The sequence below is a fragment of the Sciurus vulgaris genome, assembly GCF_902686455.1.
Source record: "Sciurus vulgaris genome assembly, chromosome: X".
Classification (NCBI taxonomy): Eukaryota; Metazoa; Chordata; class Mammalia; order Rodentia; family Sciuridae; genus Sciurus; species Sciurus vulgaris.
In genome coordinates this window covers 55,758,549-55,786,420 of record NC_136471.1, presented here as the reverse complement: position 1 = coordinate 55,786,420, position 27,872 = coordinate 55,758,549, and the positions used below count along the sequence as shown (strand labels likewise).

Sequence of the window (27,872 nt, the reverse complement as noted above, 5' to 3'; positions counted from 1 at the left end):
CATCTTTTTCACTGTTGTGAAAAGATCTGACAAGAACAATTTTAAGGAGGAAAAAGTTTATTTGGGGGCTCAAGGTTCCAGAGGTCTCAGTTCACAGACAGCCTGCTCCATTCTTAAGGGCTTTAGGTGAGCCTGAACATCTATCTGGCAGAAGAGTGTGGGAGAGAGGCAACTCACATCTTGAGCTCAAGACATCACACCAGGAAGCAAAGAGAAAGCTCCCCTCATGGACAAAATAAACTCCAAGTGCATGCCTCCAGGCATCCATTTCCTCCAACCACACTCCACCTGCCCAGTTACTGCTCAGCTAATCCCTATCAGGGGATTAATTCACTGATTGGGTTAAGGCTCTCACAACCCAATCATTTCACATCTAAAACTTCTCACATCTCACACATGAGCTTTTGGGGGATACCTCACATTTTAAACGTAACAGTAGGTATAAATGCGATGAGATAATAAACGTACTTTTAGCAATAATTACATTTTAAAATACATTTACTTAAATAAGTTTATGAAATCTCTTTGATAACTACACCTTTAAGAATTTAGCCAAATTAAAGTGAATGATGGATGCAAGAGCCTAGTGCCGTGCTGGGAGAGGTGTCGGCAGGAGCAGCGCTGCCGCCGAAGCCAGGGGCTGACCCGACTGACTTCTCGTTCGTGCCGAGCCCACTTGAACCGCAGCCATGTCCAGGGATGAGATGATTTTTGATCCTACAATGAGTAAGAAGAAAAAGAAGAAGAAGAAGCCCTTTATGTTAGATGAGGAAGGGGATGCCCAGACAGAAGAAACTCAGCCCTCTGAAACAAAAGAAGTGGAACCAGAACGAACTGAGGATAAAGATGTGGAAGCTGATGAAGAAGACAGTAGGAAAAAAGATGCTTCTGATGATCTAGATGACTTGAACTTCTTTAATCAAAAGAAAAAGAAGAAAAAAACAAAAAAGATATTTGATATTGGTGAAGCTGAAGAAGGTGTAAAAGATCTTAAGATTGAAAGTGATGTTCAAGAGCCAGCTGAGCCAGAGGATGATCTTGATATTATGCTTGGCAATAAAAAGAAGAAAAAGAAGAATGTCAAGTTCCCAGACGAGGATGAAATACTAGAGAAAGATGAAGCTTTAGAAGATGAAGATAGCAAAAAAAGATGATGGAATCTCATTCAGTAACCAGACAGTTCCTGCTTGGGCAGGCTCAGAAAGAGACTACACCTATGAGGAGCTCCTGAATCGAGCGTTCAACATCATGAGGGAAAAGAATCCAGATATGGTTGCTGGAGAGAAAAGAAAATTTGTTATGAAACCTCCACAGGTTGTTCGAGAAGGAACCAAGATAACTTCTTTTGTCAACTTTACAGATATCTGTAAACTATTACATCGTCAGCCCAAACATCTCCTTGCATTTTTATTGGCAGAATTGGGTACAAGTGGTTCTATAGATGGTAATAACCAACTTGTAATCAAAGGAAGATTTCAACAGAAACAAATAGAAAATGTCTTGAGAAGATATATCAAGGAATACGTCACTTGCCACACATGCCGATCACCAGACACCATCTTGCAGAAGGACACCCGACTCTATTTCTTACAGTGTGAAACTTGTCATTCTCGATGCTCTGTTGCCAGTATCAAAACCGGCTTCCAGGCTGTCACGGGCAAGTGAGCACAGCTCTGTGCCAAAGCTAACTAATTTGCTAATCACCACTGATTTTGCAAAGTGTGTTGTGGAGATTTGGCTGGACAGGTTTACCATCAGAATGGATATACCATTGTATTAAAAGCAAGATAGAAAAGCTGCCAAGTTCTTTGGTGAGTGGTTGGTTGATCTGAAATCCTTGCAGGATGCCGATGCTCAAGCTGTTGACATACTCATTGCCTACTTTAACAACTGTCAGAAAAACATGATGGGGTAAGGAGGTGCTTTTATAAAATCGTTCATAGACTTCTGTAAAATGCAAGATAAATTAAAGTTATTATAACAGTGAAAAAAAAAAGTGAATGATGAACATTCATTGGCTATCTAGATCATTTCCAAATAAAATAAAATATTAAACATTGTAAGAAACAGATCTATATTTATCCACTTTTGACTTCTTATTACAAAGGAATAATAATATTTACAAAGGAATTATGTATTATAAAACATAATTATTAAAAAGTACATTTATTATCTCATCACATTTATACCTACTTAATTTTCTCAATTTTAGGGCCAAACTCATAAAGGAAAGAAATATATTTGGGTCTATAAATTAACATGAAAAATTATGCTTTAGGGAAACATATATTTCTAAAAACTAAAAATAGTTTTAATCTATAGAATGTTGATTTGCAATTGCCAGGAGTTAAAATTTGAATTAGTATATATGATTAAAACTACTAAAATAAAGGAAACAACTTTGCTTGCAAAATATATAAGAAAAAAAATTTGGATGAGAATATTATAAAATATAAAGATGTGGTTTTTTTAAAGGAAAAGTAATTTTGTCTAGAAGTTTTTTGAAGTTTGTTTCAGCAACATGGTATAAACATAAAAACAAACATATCAATGGAGCAAAAACTGAGGACTCAGATCTAAACACACATAACTACAGCCCTCTGATTCTTGATGATAGCACCAAAAATATACATAGGGGAAAGGACAACCTCTTCAACAAATGGTTCTCTGAAAACTGCATAACCCATATGTGGAAAACTGAAAGAAAAATCTTACCCTGTGCAAAAATCACAATGAATCAAATATCTTAATGTAAGACCTGAAAATTTGAAACTACTAGAGGAAAACAGGGGAAACACTTCAAGAAGATATTGGCACAAAAAATGATTTCCTGAATAAGGCTTTAATAGCTCATGAAATAAAACCAAGAATCAATGAGTGGATGGCATCAAATGACAAAGTTTCTGCCCAGCCAAGGAAAATAATCAACAAAGTGTAAACACAACTTTCAGCATGGAAGAAAATCTTGCCCTGCTATTCATCTGACAGGTTTAATATCCAGAATATATAAAGAACTCCAAGAAGTTAACAAAGAACAAGTAATCTAACCAATAAATGGGCAAATGGGCTGAACAGACACTTTTCCAAAGAAGAAATGGAAATGGCTAATAAATATAAGAAGAAGTGCTCAATATCTGTAGTCACCATGGAAAGGCAAATCAAAATTTCATTGAGATTCCACCTCGCCCCAATCAGAATGGCTATTATCAATCAATAAATAAATAACAAAAAGGTGATGGGATGTGAAGAAAAAGGAACCCTTTATACTGTGGATGGGAATGTAAATTAGTACAGTCATTATTGAGAACTGTATAGAGGTTCCTCAGAAAACTAAAATTAGATCTACAATATGATTAAGCTATCCCACACCTGGATATATAATCCAAAGGAAATGAAATAATTATATCAAAGAGATACCTGCATGCCCAGGGTTATTGTGGCACTATTCACAATAACTAAGCTGTGGAATCACCCAGATGATTGAATAAAGAAAATATGGTATATATACACAATAGGGTATTATTCAGTCATAAAGAAGAATGAAATCCTTTTCTTTGTAGGAAAGTGGATAAAACTGGAGATTAACATATTAAATTAAATTAGCCAGACAGAGGAATATAAGTGTCACATGTTCTCTCTCATATGTGGAAAAGGGAGGGGGAGAGAGAGAGAGAGAGAGAGAGAGAGAGAGAGAGAGAGAGAGAGAGAGAGAGAGAGAGAGAGAGAGGAGAGAAGAAGGAAGAGGAGAAAAAGGAGAAAGAAGAATCCAAAGTTGCATCCTCTCTATAAATTCATTAAGATGATCCTGAGAAGTATTCTTGAAATTTCTTATGAGTTCGAGATCATACCATTGAATGAAGTAAAACTTTTCAGAGCTCTAATGAAAGAATTGACTCATAAAACTGATGGCTTTGTCAAACAGAACTACAGTTTATTACATGAGACTGAACGGGTAAAGGATTATGATCTCTTATGACTTGTTTAAAACGTTGCTGATTATTTTATATTTTATTTTCCAGATTTAAGAAATCTTTTCTTTTTTTGGGGGGATGTGTGTATCTCTAGCTAACAATAATTTGGTAAAATATAACTTTGTAAATAAAATTAAAACATTTACTCTTCTCCCTAAATTGTTCCTCCAAAAAATTTAAAACTACCAATAAATACTCTTACTTTATAATAATATGAATAATAAATCAAGTTAAAATCTGTTCTTCTTGTAACAGGACTTCAAAAGTTTGGATGTGGAATGTGTCTCAAAGGCACATGTTTGAAAGGCTGGCCCTAGTGTCATGCTATTAAGAGGTAAAGGGACCTTGAAGAGGGGATTTGTGAGAGGTTTTAGGGCATTCGGTGGATGACCTTGAAGGGAGTTATGGAATTCTGATGTCCTCCTTGCTCTCACACTTTCTCCTCTCCAACACCCTGGTGAGCAGCTTTGTTCCACATACAATTGCTCCCATGATGGGCTGCCACCATGGGGCCAAATAATCATGGACTAAAACTTCCAAGACTGTGAGTCAAAACTTTTTCCTCTTTATAATTTGAATATCTCAGATATTTGTTACAATAATGACGGCTGACTAACACAAAGACACCATAGGAATCAGTGGTTATACTACCAAGAATATGAAAAGGATATTACATTTTCAGATATAGACAGACAGTTTTAAGGAACTGAGGCTAAAACTAAGAAGCCGATTAATTCCCTTTAGGTAAAATTAGCTTGGTACCTTGTCTATAAAATTCCCCTACAAACTTACTAGCCCTGTGATAAGTAAAGCATATCAGTTTCTTCTGGCCCATGAACCTGAATTCTCAGATTTGGCGGACCTCAAGAAGACAGGAATTCCCCCAGGGAACACAGATAAAGTTGGATGGAAAATCCTTGGTTTGGCTTCCCAGCATCAAGAGGCTTTAAGGATCAAATCTGAGGCTCCTTATTAAAATTCTAGCAGAGAAATTTTTAAAAAACTATGTAGCTAATCACTGTTCCCATTATATAAATAAACAGGCCAACACTAAATTTTACTGTGCAAATAAATTTGCCTTACAGTGACTATCTTGTTAACAAAAATTAGATGGCCTAGAAAGAGAAAAATAAAATTGCAATATATATGTATGTATACTAGAGTTTTATTTTAGTATATCACTATATATATACTGTAGTTTTATTCTATTATAGTATATACATATGTACTGTAATAGAAAATATTATATTTCATATATAATATATATATTTTTAATTTCAAAATAAAACCACATTATACCCATCATTATATTCTAGCATTGTTCATTTCTCCTGAGATTTTATCACTTACAGTTTGAACTAAATCCTGAATTTATATCCTCCTTTTATATCTAGACGTAACCCTCCAAACTAATGTTTTTAATTTTCTACCACCTCTATAACTTAGAATAACTAGAAATTTAAATTGTGCCTTTCTTAAAGTCCTACAAGCTAAAGTTAGACAATTTCATATAAACTTTGGGAAAATTAAAACAGCAACTAATAATAAACAGTTTTTGTGCCTGTTACTGTGTGTACCACTCAGAAAGTTCCTTGGAACATCTATAATACAGAAGAAATCTATTGGATTGCCACTGTCTTGTTTCCACTTAAACTGAAGAAACTTCAAGTCCAAATCTAGGGAATACTTTCAACTCACTGCTTTTTAGACTGAGACCAGATTTTTGGACTTCTCCAAACATTAAGGTTTGCTTTTCTTTAGCTTACAGAAAAGTTTCTCTTATTAAATACCTGTTTACTTATACCATACCCCTGCAGCACCACCTCCTGAAATGAGACTCAACTGTTCAACTCAACTGACATGTTCCTCGGGATATATGCTGCTTTAATGGGTCATCAACTCAGCTTTTAATGTTTGAAACTTCTTATTAAATTTCAGACCAGAGAAATAAAGGAATTGAGGTCATATCATCTGAAAAATATACCAAGTTGGCATATTGATCATTTCAAGCTGAAATCACTAGAGAAACTGTAACTTCAGAAAGGACCATTTGGCCTGTCTTTTTTCTACATGCAGCAAGTCATAAAGATTCACTAGGTAGAAATGTCCTTCACATACCAAGACCAGAAAATAGCTTTGACCACCAGAGACTAATAATTGGGGTTACCATGAACCTGAGAAAACAAACTGTTTTAAGTAACCCTTATCTTTCACTAGCTTCTATACCCTCTCCCCCATAGCTCTTGGTCACATTCTTAGCATTTACCACCCTGGTCCAGATATCCATTTATCCTGTAATTCCTTCAAAAATTTATTGATTTTTGTCTAAAATGTGTAGAAGAGTCATGGTTTAGTCATTTCTTCAGACTTCACTGTCCTGTGAAGATCCCATGTACATATAAAATCAACGAAACTTATATACTTTTATTAATCAGCATCATTTTCTCTTATTAATCAGTATTAATTGGGTTCCTAGATTTGGATGAAAAGTCCACAGAACTATGGAGGGTGGGTATAGAGAACCTTTTTCTCCTCTACAAAATGGTGGACATTTCTTTTAAGAAATCACATAAATAATATTAAATCACAATTATCTTATACATTTGCAAATTAATTAATTGATTTAAAAATATTTTTGACTAATTACTAGGTGCCTGGTACTAAGGTAAATATCACCTATATAAGATAAGATTAATGAAGTCCCTGCTTTCATAGATGTTACATTCCAATGGTCACTCTATTGCCCCATTCATTAGTACAAATATACTATTGAAAATATCATTCCCTGTGAAATAAAGACATTTCATGTTTAGTTTATTTAATATGCAAACAAACACTGCATTTATGCCTATTCTCTCATCCCCATTTAACTGTTTCTCTACAAATAAACAAGAGTAATCTTTGGCTGGGCACGGCTGCTCATGCCTATAATCCCAGTGGCTTGGGCAGCTGAGGTAGGAGGATTGCAAGTTCAAAACCAGCCTTACAATTTTGGGAGGCCCTAGGCAACTCAGTGAGACTCTGTCTCTAAATAAAATACAAAGAAAGGTTGGGATGTGGCTCAGTACTTAAGTGCCCCTGAGTTCAATACCCAGTACCAAAAAAGGAGTAATCTTTGTAACATATAAATTTAATCAGGTCATTGTCCTCTTCAAACCCACCAATATTATTTGTTGCAGTAACAGTGAAGTCCTAGTGGCCTATAAGAGACCATGAGTCTTAGTCACTACTTCTTCTCCAAACTCATCTCATTCCACTCTCATATTTTATTATTATGCTTCAAATATAATGACTTTTTCCTTCCTTGTATATATACATGTTGACTCTTTTGCCTAGAATATTCTTTCACAGACTTTATAAGTTTGCCTCCTTTTAATCACCTTATAGGAGGTCTTCTTTCAAGCCACCTAGTTGAATAGATTCCCTGGTTCATTGTTGTTGTCTTTCTTAGCTCTTTGTATTTCAATAGCACCTAGTAATTTTTAATTTGTTTTCTTCCTTATTGGCTGCCTATTCAAACAGACTAATCTTCATGTGGGTAAAAGCAAAGTCTGTCTCATCCATCTTTGTATACTTAGTACTTAGCATAGCACTGGCACAGAAATAGATTAAATGGATCTATGATTGAGTAAATGAAAGCCCATGTTTGGGATTGTAGCCCTTCATTATAACTTTTTCCCTCCAATTAATCAATCTTATTAGACACATCATTTTTATTTTAGCACTTTTTTCCCTAGGAACACAATTTACTCTAAAATTAAGAAGTATCTACTTCAAAACATACATGATAGGGAGGCTAAGTCAGGAGGATCAAAAGTTCAAAGCTAGTCCCAGCTAGTCTCAGCTACTTGGCGAGGCCCTGAGCAACCCTGTCTCAAAAAAAAAAAAAAAAAAAAAAAAAAAAAAAAAAAAAAAAAAATATATATATATATATATATATATATATATATATATATATATAAAAGGGCTGGGATGTGGCTCAGTGGTTAAATGCCCCTGGGTTAAATCCTTGGTACCACCACCACCACCACCACCACCAACAACAACAACAGCACAAAATACATGATTTTTGTAAAATGTTTAAGTGTCTGAATCCAAAATTTATGTGGATATAGTACAAAAATATTTTAAGTACACAGATAGTGTTCATTAATGATGAGAAGTAGAGTATGCTTTTGCAATGAAAAAGCAGATTAAAACAAATCAGTATTTTAAAAACTATTTTTATACATAAAGTAGGTTACCCACTAGGGTTCCAAAAATAACACGTTGGATATAATTTAAATTTCTATGGATTTGGTGGGCCATAAAGGCCTCTTATGTGCAAAAATTAATATTGAACAGGCATTAAAGGAGGCACCAAGCTCATCACTATTTTCTTTCCTTCCTTCCTTCCTTCCTTCCTTCCTTCCTTCCTTCCTTCCTTTCTTTCTTTCTTTCTTTCTTTCTTTCCTTCTTTTTCTTTCTTTCTTTTTCTTTCTCTCTTGCACAAGTTCTTTCTATGTTTCCCAGGCTTACCTTGATATCACCACCCTCCTTTCTCAGCCTCCTGAATAGCTGGGATTACAGGCAAGCATAGCACACCCAGTTTAGCTTCATCCCTGTGTTTCTGAAGATACAACTAAGGTCCACAATACCTTCTACATTTTTTGCCTGAGACATATCTCTTCCATGTAATATTTTCTAACTAGTCAGACCTTTAATCATATGCCTTCTTTTGTGAGTTTATAATCTGCCCTGTACATGATTTAGCACTTAATTATGAGCTATACTATATTTTTCTCTGTTGACGTTTGTAGTGTGCTAGTCTTATCTTCACAAATAGAGTATAAACTCTAAGAGTCAATAACTATCATGTTATATTCGTCTGCATACCCCCAAGCATTTCATAATATCAAATACACAGAGAGTGCAAGTTAAATACTTGATTGATTACTGTATGTGTAAGTTATAAATATTAATGTTTAAATACAATTTTGCTGAATTGCACATTCTTTTATTCCTCAATGCGCTAAGTTCCATAAATGATTTTTTTATAATTTACATAATGTATTACAATTTTTCTTAAATTTAAGTAGAACTGCTGGGCACTGTGGTACAGGCCTGTAATCCTAGTGACTAGGGAACCTGAGGCAGGAGGATCATGGGTTCAACCCAGCCTTAGCAACGTAGCAAGGAACTAAACAACCCAGTGAGACCATACCTCTAATAAAATATAAAAACGCGCTGGGGATGTGGCTCAGTGAGTAAGTGCTCCCAGGTTCAACCCTCGGTACAAAAAAAAAAATGGGTAGAAATATAATAGATGCTCTCTATTGGATTATCTGTCCTTTGCTCTTTATAGGGAAAATATTTTATCCAGTTTATAATTTTTCTTTCTCACGTCAGGAATCATATATGTGCGTACCACTGGGAGAAGGTCAGAGGAGTGAGGAGAAAAGCAAATTGAGGTTTCCATCAATATTGACTCCTTATAGTTTCAAGTCATCTTATTATCCAACAGAAGGAAATACAGTAAACACTAAATGTTCACCTAGAAGGAATGAAAAACCAAAATAAATTCCTTTATGTGCTATTTTCAATGTCAGATACAGGGGTTTCAAGCACCAAATACGCTACTCTCATTTGACGACCCCTTACGAGAGCATAGTAATTATTCTGTTTTGATTCTTCTTATAAATGAAAAATTCGTCCATTTTTTTTTCACGTGTGATCTAATCTAGCCCTTAAACTCTCTGACACAGCTATTGTTATTGAATCACTTTACACAAAACAAAGGGAAATGACAGCTCAGATAGCCTGTGCAATTTGCCTCAAGTCACACAATAGTGAAATACCCGAGCACCTTGATCTATCTTGCCATAGTGTCTATGTTCCTTTTGATATTTTGATTGAGCTTCCAAAATGCAAATAGAGAGGGAAAAAAAGATGTTAGAGGAAGAAGTCTGAGATTGGGTGTTGCAGATAGAGACAGACATAAAATTATCACCAGGAAGGAGGGAAATAGGGGAGATAAATACTTTTAAAACTCTGCTAATGAAACAAGTTTATTGCCCTCTGAATATCATCTACTTTCAGTTTTCACAGTGGTCAGGAGAAGTTGTTAAAACTAAAGTCTTTGCATAATGAGTATTTTACCAATCTTGTAGGGATTTCCTGCTGCTTTGCTTTATCAGAAACCTGTTTTGCTGCCTGCAGCAGATTTGTAAAAGTATCATGGAATGTACAGGGTTGAAAATAACTAGTTTTACAGCCTGAGAGAACTAAGCAAGACCAAATGAGCCCAAATTAGTTCTGAGAAATTACTTACTCACTTTCCTGTTCTGCTTGAAAGATAAAATCCTTACTAAAAGAAAGCCCTACATAAAGAGTGGTAGCAGCATTGGCATGCTTCCTTTTTATCCAGACCTGAAACATACATGAGAAGAAGCATTTTATGAAAATGCACCTAGTATCAGCAAAATGTGCAGGAGGTTAACACAATGATGAAAAACCTCTGCTAATCCCATATAAAAAACACAAAAGCAGGCCACTACAGCTTTAGACCAAAATTTTAAGCATTACAAGGATCTTTAATACTGTTGTGTAATTAAAATGTCAGTAGTTAATGCCAACCTTGGGGAGGAAATTGATTGGTTTAATAGTTTCCCAAGGTGACAACAGTCATCTGCAACCCAGTAGTGAACTCTAATGTGAACTGTCTGGAAGAAAAAGGAAACAACATAATAGAGGTCATTTGTTAATTGCTTTCTAACTTAAAGTGACAGTAAAAACAAGCACAATGTACAGCATTTCTAAATCTCTTGCAGCATAAACAGTTCTTTAAACGACTTAAGCTAATGGAGACTATAAGGTATGTCAACTGCAATGATATTTAATAATTCAGAATTCAAAATTTCTAAACATTATTTCCTCATATGTATTTATAAGCACAAATCATACAGCATTAATCAGATGATTTCTAAGTATAATCTATTCAAGTTTTGCTGGGATACTGTTTTGAAGTCTTTTCTAGTAAACCATGAAGAAAGTTAAATGAATGCTATCTCTATATGGAAATAAAGCCTTGAGAGATTGTTTGTTCTGGACTTGAATTCTATTCATATATTTAGCCATCAGAAATTATTGCAGTCTTTGGATGTTATATTTAAACTGGCTTTAATCTGAAACCCTGTGTCCTGGAATGAGAGAACATAAAGCTGCTACATAATATGACTTTTGCCAATCCTGTCCTTTCCAGTTAATGTGACAGGATGGTCAAGAGCTTAGATGTTGGAGCCAAATTAATTAAGGTTTTAGTCCCACTCCAATACTTAGTAGTTATGTCCCAGGCACTGTGTTAAATCATTTATGTGCATACTCTTAATTCTCTCATCAAATTATTAACTAAATTATGCTAATTTCCATTTTTATTTTCAGTGCAGATATTGAGGTTCAGGTAGATTAAGAAATGGCCCAAGATCACATCATTTTTAACAAATAAAACCATGATTCTAACCAGGAGGTGTTTCAGTTTACTACTTGTGATTTAATTGTTGACACCTGCAGCAAATACCCTATGAGGTCCCCTGAAACCAGTTTCTGGACTCATTAAGAGCTTCCTGTGTTTTGCTGCTTGAGGTGTATATTCTGGGCAAGGGGGGCAAGCCAGGGAACAATGCTTGCACCAAATCGTTAAATTATGCAGTTTAGGATCTATGTAGAGAAATAAAAGATTCCACTGTAAATGAGATGGATATATCTGACTTGACAGAGAGTTAAAAAAAGGGTTAGATGACTGAAAAAAATGGAACATTCTAGAATGGATTAACTATGGAAGACCATAAAATCCTTCACCTGACTATGTTTCTCAGGAGGCCCTGAGAGGACACTTTGTATACTTAAGTGAGAAAGAATAGTATGGCTGATCATCAGAAGTTTGAAAGGAGTCACATTTGAAGATCCAATGCAATGCAGTTTTATGAAGATGAATGTGGCTAGACTTATAGGAGTAGGCACAGACAGTGGGAATCTTTGTCTCAGGTAACTGTCTACCAGAGAGTATCGGCTACAGATGAGGCACTGAACAAACAGGTGGATAGAGTGACTGCTTTGTGGAGTTCTGACACCCCATTGCTTACACAATGAGACCATAAATATGATCATGGTGTATTAGTTTCCTAGGTCTACCTAACAAATTGACAGAAATTTGGTGTTTTGAAACAATAGACATTTATTTTTCCTCCCAGTTCTAGAGACTAGAAATCCCAAATCAAAGTATCAACAGGGTCAATCTCCCAAGCCTCTGGGGAAAAATTCATTTCTTTCCCTCTCCTGGTTTACTGGTGGTTGCTGGCAATCTTTGACCCTCTTTGGCTTGTAGGTGTATCACTCCAGTCTCTGCCTCCTCCTCTTCTATCTGTCTATTTCTTCTTTATATGTCTCTTATAAGCACACTAGTTATTGGTTTCAGGATCCTTCTAATAATCCATGACTTAATTATATCCAGAAAACTCCTTTTTCCAAATTATGTAACATTTACATGTTCCAGGGATTTTTTCTTTCTGACTTCAACTTGTCATTTGTTTCATTTTTTTTTTACATATTTTTTATCTATTTTTTTTATTTTTTAAAGACTGCAGTTTGTTTCATTGTACATAAATGAGGTACATCATTTTGTTTCTATGGTTGTAAATGATGTAGACTCATACCATTCGTGTAATCATACATGTACATAGGGTAATAAGAATGGAGAAACTTCATGTAGAGAGAAATGAGAGGGAGTGGGTATGAAAAATGGTGGAATGAGACAGACCTCATTACCCTGTGTTCCAGGGATTTGATACAGACATATCTTTTTAAGGGCCACTCTGCAACCCACTTCATCTAGAAAATTCGGCAGTTATGCATAGGCTTAATAGCATGGACTTTCTCTCAACAATATTGTATTACGTACTGCTGCTACTAAATATCTGTTCTGCATTCAGCAAAGCCCAAGACTGAGCTCTCAAAGAGATCAATCAGTCACTTGATAGCAAATAGATTTCATAAGACTCCTTCTACATGGGAGAGGATAGTGGTTATCTCACCTTTTTGTTTTTTGAACTGTGGGTTAAACCTGGAGGCCTTATACCAACAGTAAGAAAAATATGAATTGTTTCTGTGCCTTCTCTATTCTATTTCTGCCCACTGCTCAAGAACTCAGAGTAGACAAGTCCCACATAATACCACTTTGGAGCAAAGGAGCCAGTTTTGGGAAAAGAAATTGCCACAAGTAGCACATGACCACTGAATTCATTGCTTCTACAATGCATTGCATCACCCAGAAGCTGCCAGACTTATGAAACAATGAAGTAGCTTCTTGATGGTACAGTTAAGGCACTAGCTGAAAATGACAACTTCAGAAGTTGCCAAGCTCTTTTTCAGGACATGTTATAGACCTTAAGGAAATGTCCTTTTTTAATGGTGCTGTTCACCAAAAGGTAGAATGTATGAGTCCAGAAACAAAGTGGTAAAAGTAGAAATAGAACACTCACCATTTCTTCCAGTGACCTAATAGAGGAATTTATGGTTCATTCTCCAGCAATTTTAGGTTCTATGAGTTCTACTTCCCACAAGAAAGAACTTCCATTAATAAACATATTAAGAGGTCCATGAAATCTAAATCTATGGCTATAATGTGTCTCTTTGAGCCCCTTCTCTCAGTAGAACACCATGTAAAAAAAAACATGTTATAATATTAGTGGTAATAATTGAATCAAATTTCAAAAAGACCTAGGGTTGCTGCTCCGTAAGGTAATTGTGACATTGTTCATCTCTCTTTTCATGTTTTCATGCAGAATATTAAGAGTTAAACAGAAATTGTAGTGATGATAGACTGACAAGGGCAAAGTAACCAGAGGTTTATGTATTTCATAGGTGAGGGTCTAGGTCCTTCAATTTGGCAGACATATCAGTTCAACAAAAGTACATGCTTAGGATGAGAAAAATGTAGAATTTACAAAACAAAGGATGCCTATGTTACTCAGCTTTCTGTCACTATGAAAAAAGTCCTTAACACAAATAGTTTAAATGGAGTAAAGATTAATTTTGGCTCATGGTTTGAGAAGTTTCAGTTCATTGTCTGCTGGCTCCATTGCTTTTGAGTCTGTGGTGAGGGACATGTGGTAGAACAAAGGTACTCATCTCATGGCAGCTGAAAAGTAAAGAGAGAGGAAGAGAACAGGCTCCAAATATTCTATTCAAGGACCCACCACCAATAACTCAACTCCTTCTCTTACGCCACACATTCTAAAAATTACACCACATTTCAGTAGTTCCACAGGTAGATGACAAAGCCTTTAACAAATGGTCTTTGGGGGAAATTTATGATCCAAGTCATAAAAATGAATATCAGGAAAATTGCGCATCATTTGCTAAATCTTGTCTTGTGTAATAGGAGTCTGTTGTTGTCACGAGCACTTAAAGTATGGGACGTGAGAGTTAGGTAGTTTCTCAGTGTGGATTTATTTACTGCACACAAATACACATTTTACTTGATTTACTTGAGTCTAAGCCTAACTCTGGTCTCACACCCAACAGCCCAGTGCTCACCATGTTACATGACATGTCTTGAGGCTGGCTTCACTAGGAGTTGATCTGACCCCAAAAGCCTGCGGAGGATTCACCGGAGGAGGGAAGCAGAGGTTGGTGGCCATATCCTCCAATGTCTCCTTGGGTCCTTGGCTCAGCTTGCCCAGGGTCTCAGCTCTCCGGTGACCTCTGGTGTCCTCAACTCTGACGATCAGTCTAGCCTTGTCTCAACTCTCCACCGTCCCGTCTCCTGCTTTCTGGCTGGTCTTCTTATAGTTCTTCTTGTCTGTCCTGGTTCAGTAAGGTGGATGGCACTTGGAGGTGTCAGGATTAATAATTCGATTAATAATTTGACTACTAATTTGATTAATAATCAAATGGATTAGTCCATTGATTAGAGTAGAGCTCTTAAAATCTGGTTAATCTTTTCATCTCTGAACATTTCTGAATTGTCTATTTTATGAGCTTATTGGGGGACACCTTATATCTAAACCATTACAGTGGTGCAAATGTTGAACTGCAGCAGACACTATTTCTACTCCTTTCATTCAGTCTATCCTAGATACAGTCTTAAGACCACAGATGGCATCCTTTGTTTCTATGCCTGAGGAGATTCTCTGGTTCCTAGGAGTATTCTTTGCTCCAAAAGAATAGTCCAGAATGACAGAGAGTTTATATACCTTGTGTGATAATCAATCAATAAGTGACAGATGGGACAAGTCCAAGGCATATTCCACATAGTCTATCAGAAGTTCCCCAGTGGGACTGAGACCTCATTGGCAGGAGTGGGAATCCATGCATGAACACAACTTTCATTTTCTTTCCTACTTCATACTCTTTCATAGTGTTCTCCCTATCCCCCAAGAAAGCTACTTTCAATACTTGTTAGAGCATTACAGGATCTACTTTGGCTAGGCAATTCTTCTTGTCTACAAGAAACACATTTCAAATTAAATGATATAGGTAGGCTGAAAGAAAAATGATGGAAAAATACACCTTGCAGACATTTATCAAAATAAAACAACAATGGCTAAATCAATATCAGACAAAGTAGAGAGTGTACTCCAGAACAAAGAAAATTATTACGCATTAAGACAGATATTACATAATGATGAAAGGATTAATATACCAGGAAGCCCTACCAATCCGAAATATGTATTCAGCAAACAATGAAGCCTCAAAATACCTGAAGCAAAAAACTGATACACTTGAAGGGGAGAAATAGACACATTCAAATTATAGTTAGTGATTATAAAACCTTATACTTAACAGTTAATAGAACTACCACACAGAATATCAGCAAGAATAGAAAAGAATAGCAACATTGTCAAAACATAGAGTCTAATTGACATTTATAGAATAGTCCACTCAAAAATAGAATACACACGTCTTCAATACTCATAGATCATTAACTATATTCAGGATCATAAGACAATCCCCCCAAATTTTAAAATAATTGAAATCATACAGAGTATATTTTATTCCACTAATGGAATTAAACTACAAATCAATGAGGGAAAATAAGAAGAAAATCTCCAAATACTTAGAAGTTAAACAATAAAGTAATAAATAATACATCAACTAAAGAGTAAAGCTCAAAGGCTTTTTTTTAAATGACATAGACCTGAATAAAAATCAAAATTCAAAATTTAAAAGTATGTGGGAAGCAGCCAACAGTGCTAAATGCTTAATCTATAACACTATACTTAGAAAAGAGGAAAGATATCAAATCAATAGTCTAAGTTCTTACTTCAAGAACCTAGAAAATGAAGAGCAAAATAAACCCAAAACTAAGAGAAATGAATGAAACAATGAAAACAAGAGTAGAAATTGATAAAATTGAAAAACAGGAAAACAATATAGAAAATCAATGCAATGAAAGTCTTGTTCTTTAAAAAAAAAAAAAAGATTAACCTCTAGCAAGACTAAAAAAGACAAAAAGAGAGAAGATACAACAGTATCAGGAATAATAAAAAGAATGTCATTATAACCCTGCCAGCAGAATCAGAATAATAAGGATATACTACAAACATTACTTTCATAAATTCAATGACTCTGAATTCCTTGAAATCTACAAACTACCAAACCTCACCAATATCAAACAGGCAACCTGAATAATCCAATAGCCATCAATACAATAAAATTTATAATTAAAAAGCTCTTTTAAAAAGATATCTCCAGACCTAGGTGGTTTTACTCGGAAATTTTGCCAAATATTTAAAAAAGAATTATCACCCATTATACACACACACAGTCTTTCAGTAAATAGAAGAGGAAGGAACACTGTTTAACATATTTTATGAGGCTTGTATTACTGATAGGAAAACCAGACAAGATAGGACAAGAAAAAAATTATAAACCAAAGTTTCATAATTAATAATAGTTTTTGCATCCACTCCAAATACAATGAACTACTTAGATTTACAATTTAAGATATATATATATGTATATATATACATATAAATATACATATTTATAAATATATTATGCTGAATGTTAGATAATGCTGATGAGAAAAAATCCTAGAAGGCTCATAAATGGGAAGACATACATGTACATATATGGAAGACATAACCTTATAAAGATATGTTATCCCTACACTAATCTATATATTTGGATACTTCCTATGAAAACTCTAGAATGTATATTTTTTGTAGTTTTAGGCAAGGTTATTATAATTTTGAAGGTTATAGTATTGCTAAAATTATCTTTACAAAGAAGAAAAAATTGTTGGAAATACCTACCAAATTTTAACATCTACAATATCACAACAATGATCAATAAAACAGTGTGTTATAAGAGAGGAATAGGTTCATGGATCAATGGAACTAAACAGAGAATATAGAAGTAGATACACAGAAATACACCCACCCCTTTAAAAAAGATGCAAAAGTAATTAAATGAAAAAAGAATTGTCTTGTTATCAAAACTGGAGAAAATTGGACATTATTGTAGAAAAAAGATAAACATCAACCTAATCTTCACACCTAGTTCAAAGTAAAGCCAAATGGATCTCAAAGGTAAATAAGAAATATAAAACTAAAAATCATTAGAAAATATGTTGTTGGGCACGGTGATGCACGCCTGTAATCCCAGAGGTTCGGGAGGCTGAAACAGGAGTATTGGGAGTTCAAAGCCAGACTCAACAAAAGCAAGGTAAAAATCAGAATATATAAGGAAATACTACCAACATTGCTTTCATAAATTCAATGACTCTGAATTCCCTGAAATCTACAAACTACCAAACCTCACCAATATCAAACAGGCAATATCAAACAGCCAAGCTAAACAACTCAATGAGACTTTGACTCCAAATAAAATACAAAATGAGACTGGGGATGTGGCTTAGTGGTTGAATGCCCTTGAGTTCAATTGCCAGTATCAAACAAAAAAAGAAAAAACAAAAAGAAAAAAATGTTATAAAATCATCAGGATATATATAGGCAAAAAGTTATTAGAATTAATACCATAAGTACAATCCATAAGAAGAAAAATGTATAAACTGGACTATTAAAATTAAAAACATTTTACATAGCAGGATATGCTTATGACAAATGAGTACAAAAAATATGCTAAATTTCATTAGCCATTAGGGAAATGCAAATGAATACAATTAAATATCACAACACACCTATCAGAATGGTGAAAAAAATTTAAAGTATCAATTCATGGGCCAGCAGAGACAAACCTTTGCAGAATTCTAAATATTTCATGTTCATAGTTTGAAGTGGACATGTATCCTCATGTCACAATGCAAGATGTTCTCATTAATTTTCTTAAAGGGTATTTTATTGAAAATGGGAATAAGAGTAATTTCACGCTACAGGAACCAGAAAAAACATTATTTGAATCAGGTGATCAAAGTCAGATCAACGATGGTAAGTCATGTTGATAGTGTATACCTATAAAATGATGTGATGAAATGGCACTTTATCACTCTGGTCTTCCTTCCTGAAAACCATAATTTCAGTCTAACAATGAGAAATATCAGTGTCCCAATTCAGGGACTTTCTATAAAATACCTGACCAGGATTCCTCAAAACTCTTGAGGACATTAAAAGCAAGGAAAGTTTGGGAAACTGTCACATTTAAAAATGATATAAGGAGACATGACAACAAAAGCAGTATGGTAAATTGAATGAAATCATGGAACAACAACAAAAAAATTAGAAAAAAATAAGAAAATCTGAATAAAATATGGGCTTTAGTTAGCAATAATGAATCAATATTACTAGTTCGCTAATTGTGATAGATGGATTTTGCTAATGAAAAATATTAATAAAATAGAAAACTGTGTTTGTGGCACATTGTGATTTTGTACTATCATCTCAGTTTTCTATGAATCTAAAACAGTTCTAAGAAATAGTCTGTCAAACAAAAAAATAAGGAAAATACCAAATGCTGCTGAGGATGTGGAGAAACTGGATCAGTTATAAATTACTTGTAGAATTATAAAATAATAAAGATAATCAATAAAACATTTTTGTCATTTAAAAAAATACTGTAAACATGCAAGTAGCATATGTGGCATAGTAACTGCACTTTTGGATACTTATCCCAGAGAAATGAAAACTCAGGCTTCACATATAAATCTATGTAAAAATATACTCAGTAACCTTATTTGTATTAGCCCAAGGGACTGGAAACAACCCAGATGTTCTTTAATGGGTGACTAGATAAACTTTGGCACATCCATATTATAGAACACTACTACTGGTGTAGTTTAGATATGAGCTATCCTCCAGAATCTCATGTGTGAGACAATGCAGAAATGTTCAGAGGTGACATGAATAGATGATGAGAGCCATACCCTAATTAATATATTAATACATTCAAGGATTAATAATTTCAACAAACTACTGAGTGGTATCTGTAAGCAAATAGGGTATGGATGGAAGAAGTAGGTTACTGGGGGTGTGCCTTTGGAGTTGCCATTTTGTCCCTAGCTACTGGAGCTCTTTCTGCTTCCTGTTCTTGAGCTGCTTTCCTCAGCCATGCCCTTTCACTATGATGGTCTGCCTGACCTCAGACCCAGAGCTCTAGAATTTTTCCACCATGGACTGAACCTCTGGAACCATGAGACAAAATAAGCTTTTTCTCTCCAAGTTGTTCTTGTCAGGTTTTTTTCTGTCACAGCAATGAAAAACTGACTGAAACAACTAATAAGCATGAGAAAGGAAGACTACGGATACATGCAACAATTTGGATGCATCTCCAGGGTAGTACGCTGACCCAAAATAACGCAACAAAAATATCAACTCTGAAAGATCACGTGGTTTAAAATTACATTTATATACCATTATTGAATTTGAAAAAAATGGTGAATAGACTATTGCTTGCCAGAGGATAGGGATGGCAAGTGTATGGTTTGCGTGAGTACAAAAGGACAATATGAGGGATTTTTGTTTTGATGGAATTGTCCTGTATCTTTTTTTTTAATCAGTCTTATGAATTTCCTATTCTTGCCATAACAACTGGCCTCAAAGTTAGTGACTTAAAAGAACACTTATTTCTTCACAGTTTTGGAAATCAGAAGTCTAAAATCACTACATGTCCTCGAAATCAAAGGTTAAGTCTGTTCTTGTCTCTCTCCGTTTCTGGTAGCCCCAGGCATCTCTTGACTCACATTTACATCACTCCAACCTCTTTCTCTGTGGTCACATTGCCTCTTCCTTTTCTATTATTAAATATTCCTCTGCTTCTAAAGATACCTGGGATGGCATCTGGACCACCTTGAATAATGTAGGCTAATCTCTCCAACCCAACATCCTTAATGACATCTGCAAAGTCCATTTTTACCATATCAGGAAACAATCACAGATTCTAGGAGTTAGTATGTGGGTACCATTTTTTTTAGGGTGGTGGAGGTTGGTGGTATGATTCAGCCTAACATAATGGCTTTCTCACAAGAATTTATTCCCCACTACAATCTTATATCTTGACTTGTACAAATGTGACCTTATACTATAGTTGTTTTTTTTTTTTTTTTCTTCAAAATGTTACCATTAGAGAAAACTGGAGTAAGGAAGGGTATATGGTACCTTTGTATTATTTCTTACACCTTCATGTGAAACTATAATTATTGTAAAGTAAAGTGTTTACTTAAAAATACACAGAATAGAATCCATGGCAAATATTTAATATAACAGCTCCTCTATGGGTAGTGCCAAGACAATCAAAAACACATTTTATTTTTTAAAAAACACTTTAGTTGACTCTACTCCAGGCCTACTAAATCTGAATCTCTGAGTAGATTAAAAAATATTCATTCTTCTGTGTCACATAGATGATTTTCGTGTGTGTGCATGTGGTGTTGGGGATCAAACCACAGGGCCTCTTTTGTGGTAGGCAAGTGTTTTGCCACTGAGTTACATCCCTAGTTTTACACAGGTGATTTTTTTGTACATAAATGCACAAGAACCACATAAAAGTATTTATCAAATTGCACCAGACAACTCATTCATGGGTAAATCAACTGAGTTTGTCATAGTCATCTTTTTTTAAAAAATGAAATTGAGTAGAATAAAAAACACCACAGTACATTTATCATAGAAACCGTAAGTATTGTCTGCTAAATTTTTTGTTTCTTTTTTTTGGGATATGTGTGTATATATGGTTTGAAATGTAATATTCATTTCTTACTGAGGATTTTGGTCAACTAAGCCTGAAAGACACTTCATGAAGTTGATCTTTCATCAAAGAACAGACATAGAATCAAATGATAAGTAGACATCATGCTCTGAAATCATATAAAACCACCAAGAGAGATGTCAAGTTAGCAGCTTATATCAGATTCTTATTTTAGTGCTATACTTTACAGGAATTGCCAGAAAATTGCTGATGAATATAAAGAACTATCTTTAGTGATTTCCAACTCATCACCCAAACTCGCTGGTGATGGTATTTTTTACATTGCTTTCAAGATATCTGAAAGGAATTATGTCAACAAACATTTGCTGAAACACTTTTCATGATTACTCAGAGCTTTCTTGGTATTATATTCCAGAAATTTCCATTTTTCTTCTCAAGAAAAATGGGACTGTTCAGAAATGGAGAACGTAACTATATGTATAAAATTATTTAAATCAGATGGAAGTTAGGAACCTATTGTTGAAGAAAAACTATGCAGAAACATATCAATTGCAATTAGTCTTGTGAGCCTAATATTTGATTTATAATCACCCTCAGAAGGAAAATTGAACTCCTGTGTATCTCACATATTATGTTCAGTAAAATTAATAGTTAAAAATGCTAAAGAGTCATTTATAATGGCCAATGACAAATTTTTAAATTCTTCAATGGATGGAAGCTGCAAAATATCATACATAGGGAGCTTTTCTATTTTTTCAAAGAATATAGGAAGTATTTACAAAAGAAGCCAGTTATTCCCAACTAAATGATGGAATGTCCACAGAAAGTAAAGACTTAATTTCAGTACTGAGTTAGAACTTAGCAACCAACAGAAAAGTAGAGTATAAAATATAGAGAGTATAAAAACATCTATGCCTTTAAAATATAGGTATTTTAGTGCAAAAGGAATGACTGCAATGATTTAATTTGGTGGAAATAAAATGAAAGAAACACGAAAAAGACATAGACATAGCAAATAAGTATACGAAAAGATGCCATCATATGCCATTAGAGAAATGAACATTAAAACAGGAATGAAGTACCACTATGCACCTCTTACAATAGCCATGATCCAGAACATAGTCAATACCAAATAGTGGTGAGGATGTGAAAAACTAGGAACTGTCATTCATTTTAGATCAGAATGAAAGTAATTATATTTACTCTGACAGGCTGACAGTTTCTTACAATGCTTAATACAGTCTTATTCAATCCAGCAGTCATACTTCTAGATATTTACTCAAATGGAGTTAAAACTTATTTCCTCGCAAAAACCTGCACCCAGATGTTTTTAGTGGGTTCTTTCATAATTGATAAGATTTAGAAACAGCCAAAAGTTTCTTCAGAATGGATAAATAAACTATGGTACATCCAGATAACTGAATAATATTTAATGCTGAAAGGAAATGAACTGTCAAGCTACAGAGGAATCTTAATTAATACTAAGTGAAAGAAGCCAAATAAATGACTTTCTGGAAAAAGCAAGACTATGGAGATAATTAAAAAATGAGTGATTTTCAGGGTTTGGGTGGAAGGAATGGGTGAATGGGTGAAACAGAAAATTTTAGAGTTGTGAAACAATTCTTTATGTTACTGTAATGGTGGGTCTATGCCTGTTTCAGTTTAAATATGAGATGTTGCCCAAAAACTCATGTGTGAGACAATGCAAGAAGGTTCAGAGGTGAAATGATTCCATGAGAGCTTTTAACCTAATCAGTGAATTAATCCACTGATATGGATTAACTGGGTAGAAAATACATGCAGGTTCATGAATACAGGTGTGGCTGGAGGAGGTGGGTCACTGGGGCATGTCTTGAGGTTTATATTTTGTCTATGGGGGGAACTCTCTCTCTACTTCCTGGTGTGATGTCTTGAGCTGCTTCCCTCTGCCACACTTTTCCACCATGATATTCTGTGTCACCTTGGAAACAGAGCACTGGAGTGGGCCATCTATTAACTGAACTTCTGAAATGTGAGCCAGAACAAGCTCTTCCTCCTGTGTTGCTTTTGTCATGTTTTTGTTGACAGGGATGCAAAGCCAACTAGAATAATGTTATTATATAATTTTCAAAACCCATATAATGTATGATTCAAAGATGAACTCTAATGTAAACTATCAACTTGAGTGATAATGATGTGTAAAAGCAGGATTATCAATTATAATGGGTATATTATTTTGGTGTAGTATGTCGATAATGATTGTGTGTGTGTGCATGTGTGTGACAATATGGGATATAGAACTCTGTATTATCGCCTCAATTTTTCTTTGAACCTTATACTGCTCTAAAAATAAAATCTATTTAGAAACAAAAAAGAAAGGAAAGATATTACTACATGTTGCATAAATAGTATCATTGAATGTCATGGATACTGTTGATATCAATATACATATATATATACATATATATTCAAACTCAGTTGAATGAAGGTATTAGATGTATTATTAGATATAAAACAAAACACTTTACAGATAGTGCAGTTTGCAAGAAAATATATAGGCTACTGTATGTAATGAAATAGGTGGTGAAATCTGTGAGGACTTATTTGAAAGAGCTGCAAGGATTCTGAAGAAAATGTATTTTAATAATTTTTAGTAAATTATTAAAATTTATTAAATTTTAACAATTTAATATTAAATTTAATGATTTAATAATTAAAATGCTCATGCTGTAATAACTGAAAGTTGGGTTCACTAGGGAGGCAGTCTGTAAACTTCCATGAGACACATTTAAGAGACCTAAAGTTTAAGATACAGAACGAATGAGCATAGGATCTTATTACCCTTGGCTTCAGAACTATAACAGATACTAACAGCTTAGTGAAGAGTAATTAGCAGTCAAAACTAAATTTATTCCTCTACCATGTATTTGCAATTCATGGTCCATGATTAATTTAACTGCTTAGAAACTTTGTTTTTATGTTATCCTCCCTATGATCATGTAATATCTTCAAAATACCTATACATTTTAAATATTAATTAAAAATAAAACAAAGTATTAGCAAAAATTAGAAATTCTTGAATATAAATAAAACCTATTAGTCAACTGATTACTCCCTGTGTGTGTCCCACTATACTTATGAAATTAATGTGTGGAGGCTATAAAACTGGCACCCTGAATGTGGGTACATGAATATGCAGCACTCAGGTCAATAAGGGGATGACTTCCTCAGAAACTGTATCATACCATGAGACAGTGCCAATGAAAAAACATAAATCATAAAAAATGCAGTCCTTTTTTTTAAAGAAGAACAATATCATCCAGTGTGATATATGCAATGTTTTTAATATTCTTTTTAAGATATTTCAGTTATTTCTAAACAAGAGCAGACAAGGAAAATAAAAGTGACCATACTGCAAAACAACATAATGCATGTCAAGGAATTCCCACAAATTTTAAACACTTAATCAAACATTTATTCCATTATCATACTATTGACAAATAGGAATAGGTGCAATTATGCCTGAAGTTAAATATTTCTATCTAGAAAATATAAAATAAATTCAGTTTAACAACTCTCAAATATTCTTTCTTCTAGAACTTGTAATGCAAGATCCTGAGGAGAACACAAAGATGGATAATGCACAGTCTCTGAATATAATCAAAGATATCACAATGCAGCAAAGGTGGAAAACTACTTATTTTCAGTTGCTCTAGGAGAGTGAGTATCTTCTGTTTTTCTGTTTGAAGGAGTGGGACATTCCTATCCTTTTTTGTGTTGGCGAATAATTGCTAACATATCCTGAAAACAACTCGCATGGCTATGGAAGCATTTGGGCCCATTTGGAGTGAACTGATTTAAAATTATATAGCAGGTATATTGTAATTTGTACACATTTAAAAATTATTGTTCTAATTTGAAGAAGTGATTTTTATGACATACCAATTTCCTTTTGCTCAACTACTGCCTCATTGCATCCAATACATAAACACAGTAGCTCAAGTGATTCAAGTTTTACTTTACTCTTACATTAAGTTATTTCTTTGAAAAGTTTCAAACCTGTTCTTTAAACAGTTTTTGTTTGTTTGTTTGTTTGTTTGGTACAAAGGATTGAACCCAGAGGATATCCGAGCTAAATACCCAGTCCTTTTAAATTTTTTGATTTTGAGGCAGAGTCTTACTAAGTTGCAAAGGGCCTCACTAAATTGTTGAGACTGACCTTGAACTGGCAATCCTCCTACCCTAGGTTCCCCAGCCTCTGGGATTACAGGCATGTGCCACTGAGCCTGGCTTAAAATTTTGAATGACACATACTAAGTGTATCTATTTGATCATTGCACAATGTATATACATGATATATATTTTTGTTTTGTGGTGCCAGGGATTAAACCCAGGTCTATGCCCATACCAGGCAAGTACCCTACCACCATGCCCTCCCACTAAACTATATCCCCAGCCACTTGAAACCAATTTTTTAATGAAACATTTGAATGTGCTGGCATAAAGTGAATGTTAACTTCAACAAGACTAAAACTTGGGAAAGAAATGGTGGAATTAAGACTGAGGTGGATACGCTGCCAAGAAAATTATATTTGAACTGGTGAAATTATATAAAACAATAATTTAAATTCTCTGGAACTTGACCTAAGAGCATATAGAAAACAGTAACTTCATTCAAAGAGATCTACTAAAACTCTGTAAGAACAATATAAATCTGTGACATTTGAGCGATGGTCTATTCCATTAACCACCATGCCATGTCTACTGGCAGGTGTTTAGGTAGTCAAGTAGAATAATGATCCAAACTAAAACTAACAATCAAGACATGATTCACTTACTGTGATAGTACAGGAGAGAAGCAAAGGGGAACAAAAAAGTACTGGCTCCCTAATGTTCCATTTTCCCCCAGGGAATAGCACAGGATGAGCATCAGTCAGATGACATGCAGCATAGGCAGGGGAATTCGATTGTCACATTGCCAAGAAATCCTTAACAAAATGCTCCTGTTGTTTTATAGACTCCAAAGACTGAAGAGATCTTATCTGAGGTGCCTGAGAAGTGGCTGGGTCAATCTCCTAGATAAGGAGGTCTATGAATGGAATCTCCTGACTGGGAATACGGGCATGTGCCTGAGCATGGCTAGCCTGTAGTTTGAGAGATTTACTACAACTTCTTCCATTGACTGCAATAACCTCGGTGTGTACCAAGTCTGGTGTATAGAGAGCAGGTGTCCTATAGGGCCAGGTAGGCAAAGTCTTAGTAATGGCCTATTAAACGTATGATTGTGTCATGCAGCTGGGCCCCAAGAAGTCTAGGGCTATCTCTCCCTCCAGTTCCCTGTCTGGGGTTAGAGTTTAACCCTGGGAGGAGCAGGATGTCAGCATTTCTCATTCCCTCCTCACCTAGACCCATACAGTAGAATTACTTTAGATAGGTTTGCAGAGAACTGGATTTTCCTTCCCCTCCCAGCTAATATTCACAGTGCAAAAATTCTACCTAAATACAGCAGGCTGGGAATACTGTCGGCCTCTGCCCCAGCTTGCTTATAGGGTAGAGGTTCCTTGTCAGGAGCAAGCCATGAAGATATGGAGCTTCTATCTTCCTCCACACATGCCTTTTTATAGAGTAGGAGTGTCACTCGTGGAATAGTGGGGGAACAATTTCAGTTTCTGTTCAATGGGACAGGATTTCTGCTCAGAGTAGAAGGTACATCATAAAGACAAAAAGCTCTAAAATTTGGCATGAAAGGATATATCTTATTGGAATGGGATAAGGGTATTGTTGAGAACAAGGGATATTTTGGCAGAGTTATCAATTACCTTGAAATCCATAACTGTTTACATAAGCAAAAATCACAGCAACAAATGGCTTAATATTTAATATGCCCTCCGTTACTCTTTAAATTGTTTAATTTTGAAAAAACATATTATAACCTAAATTTAAGGCTAATTAATCCTTTATTATAAGGTTCTGTATCATCTGTTGTCATCTTAATATAAAGTTAAGTATTACAGGTTCAACATGGAAAAAATACTGTGTAGCATGGGAAGCATTAAGACCTTGAACTTCTTTAGCACAAGGTTACTGCAGTCAAATGGGAAATGAAGTCAGCCATAGATATTAGGAAGATATTAAAAAATTAGTAGTGATAGTTTTGTACAAAATTTAACATTGGGGTCTGTGATGAAATTTAGTTTATAAAACTTAATACTTGAAAGTCAGAATCTTTAGGTTCTTTACTAATGCTTCTGAAAGTGAAACATTTCAACAGTAATTGGCTAATACATTTAACACCCAGTGTTATGATATCAAACTAAGTTATTCATGAAGATAACTTTGGCAGAATTTCCTTTAAAATCTGGCTATAATATCATGGCTTTGTCATAAATAATTTAATATTATCCCAGAAAATCTTGATCAAGGGATTAAGAGAATGAAAAATATTTGATTCATTCTACTGGCTGTAAAGAAGACTTCTACAGATTCAAAAACTCCTTATCAGTACAAAATAAATTTCAAGTAGTTTAAACAGGATTCTTTTAATTGAAGGACTTCTCCATGTGTTTATATATTAATATTACACATTATGAATTCCCACAAGAGGAGTTTAATGTGCACCAATTCCCACTTAACAAAACAGACCTCTGTTCTTTCATTTCTACATCTTGCATAGTCATAAGATATCTTATCAGATACAATTAAAAATTAAATTTAATATTTCTAATCAAAAATTGGCTAAACTGCTGCAAAGTCTAATTTCAAGACACACTAAATAGATGC

At 34.6% G+C, this 27,872-nt stretch overlaps 1 long non-coding RNA gene and 1 pseudogene across 3 annotated transcripts in view; one reads left to right on the top strand and one right to left on the bottom strand.

The window, feature by feature from the left end:
• Positions 1-27,872, bottom strand: part of LOC306650811 — a 256,611-nt gene that overhangs the window by 193,160 nt on the left and 35,579 nt on the right. The gene's annotated exons all lie outside the window — the stretch shown is intronic.
• Positions 328-1,996, top strand: LOC306650778 (eukaryotic translation initiation factor 2 subunit 2-like; annotated as a pseudogene). The gene has a single exon. The product of its transcript is annotated as a eukaryotic translation initiation factor 2 subunit 2-like (transcript).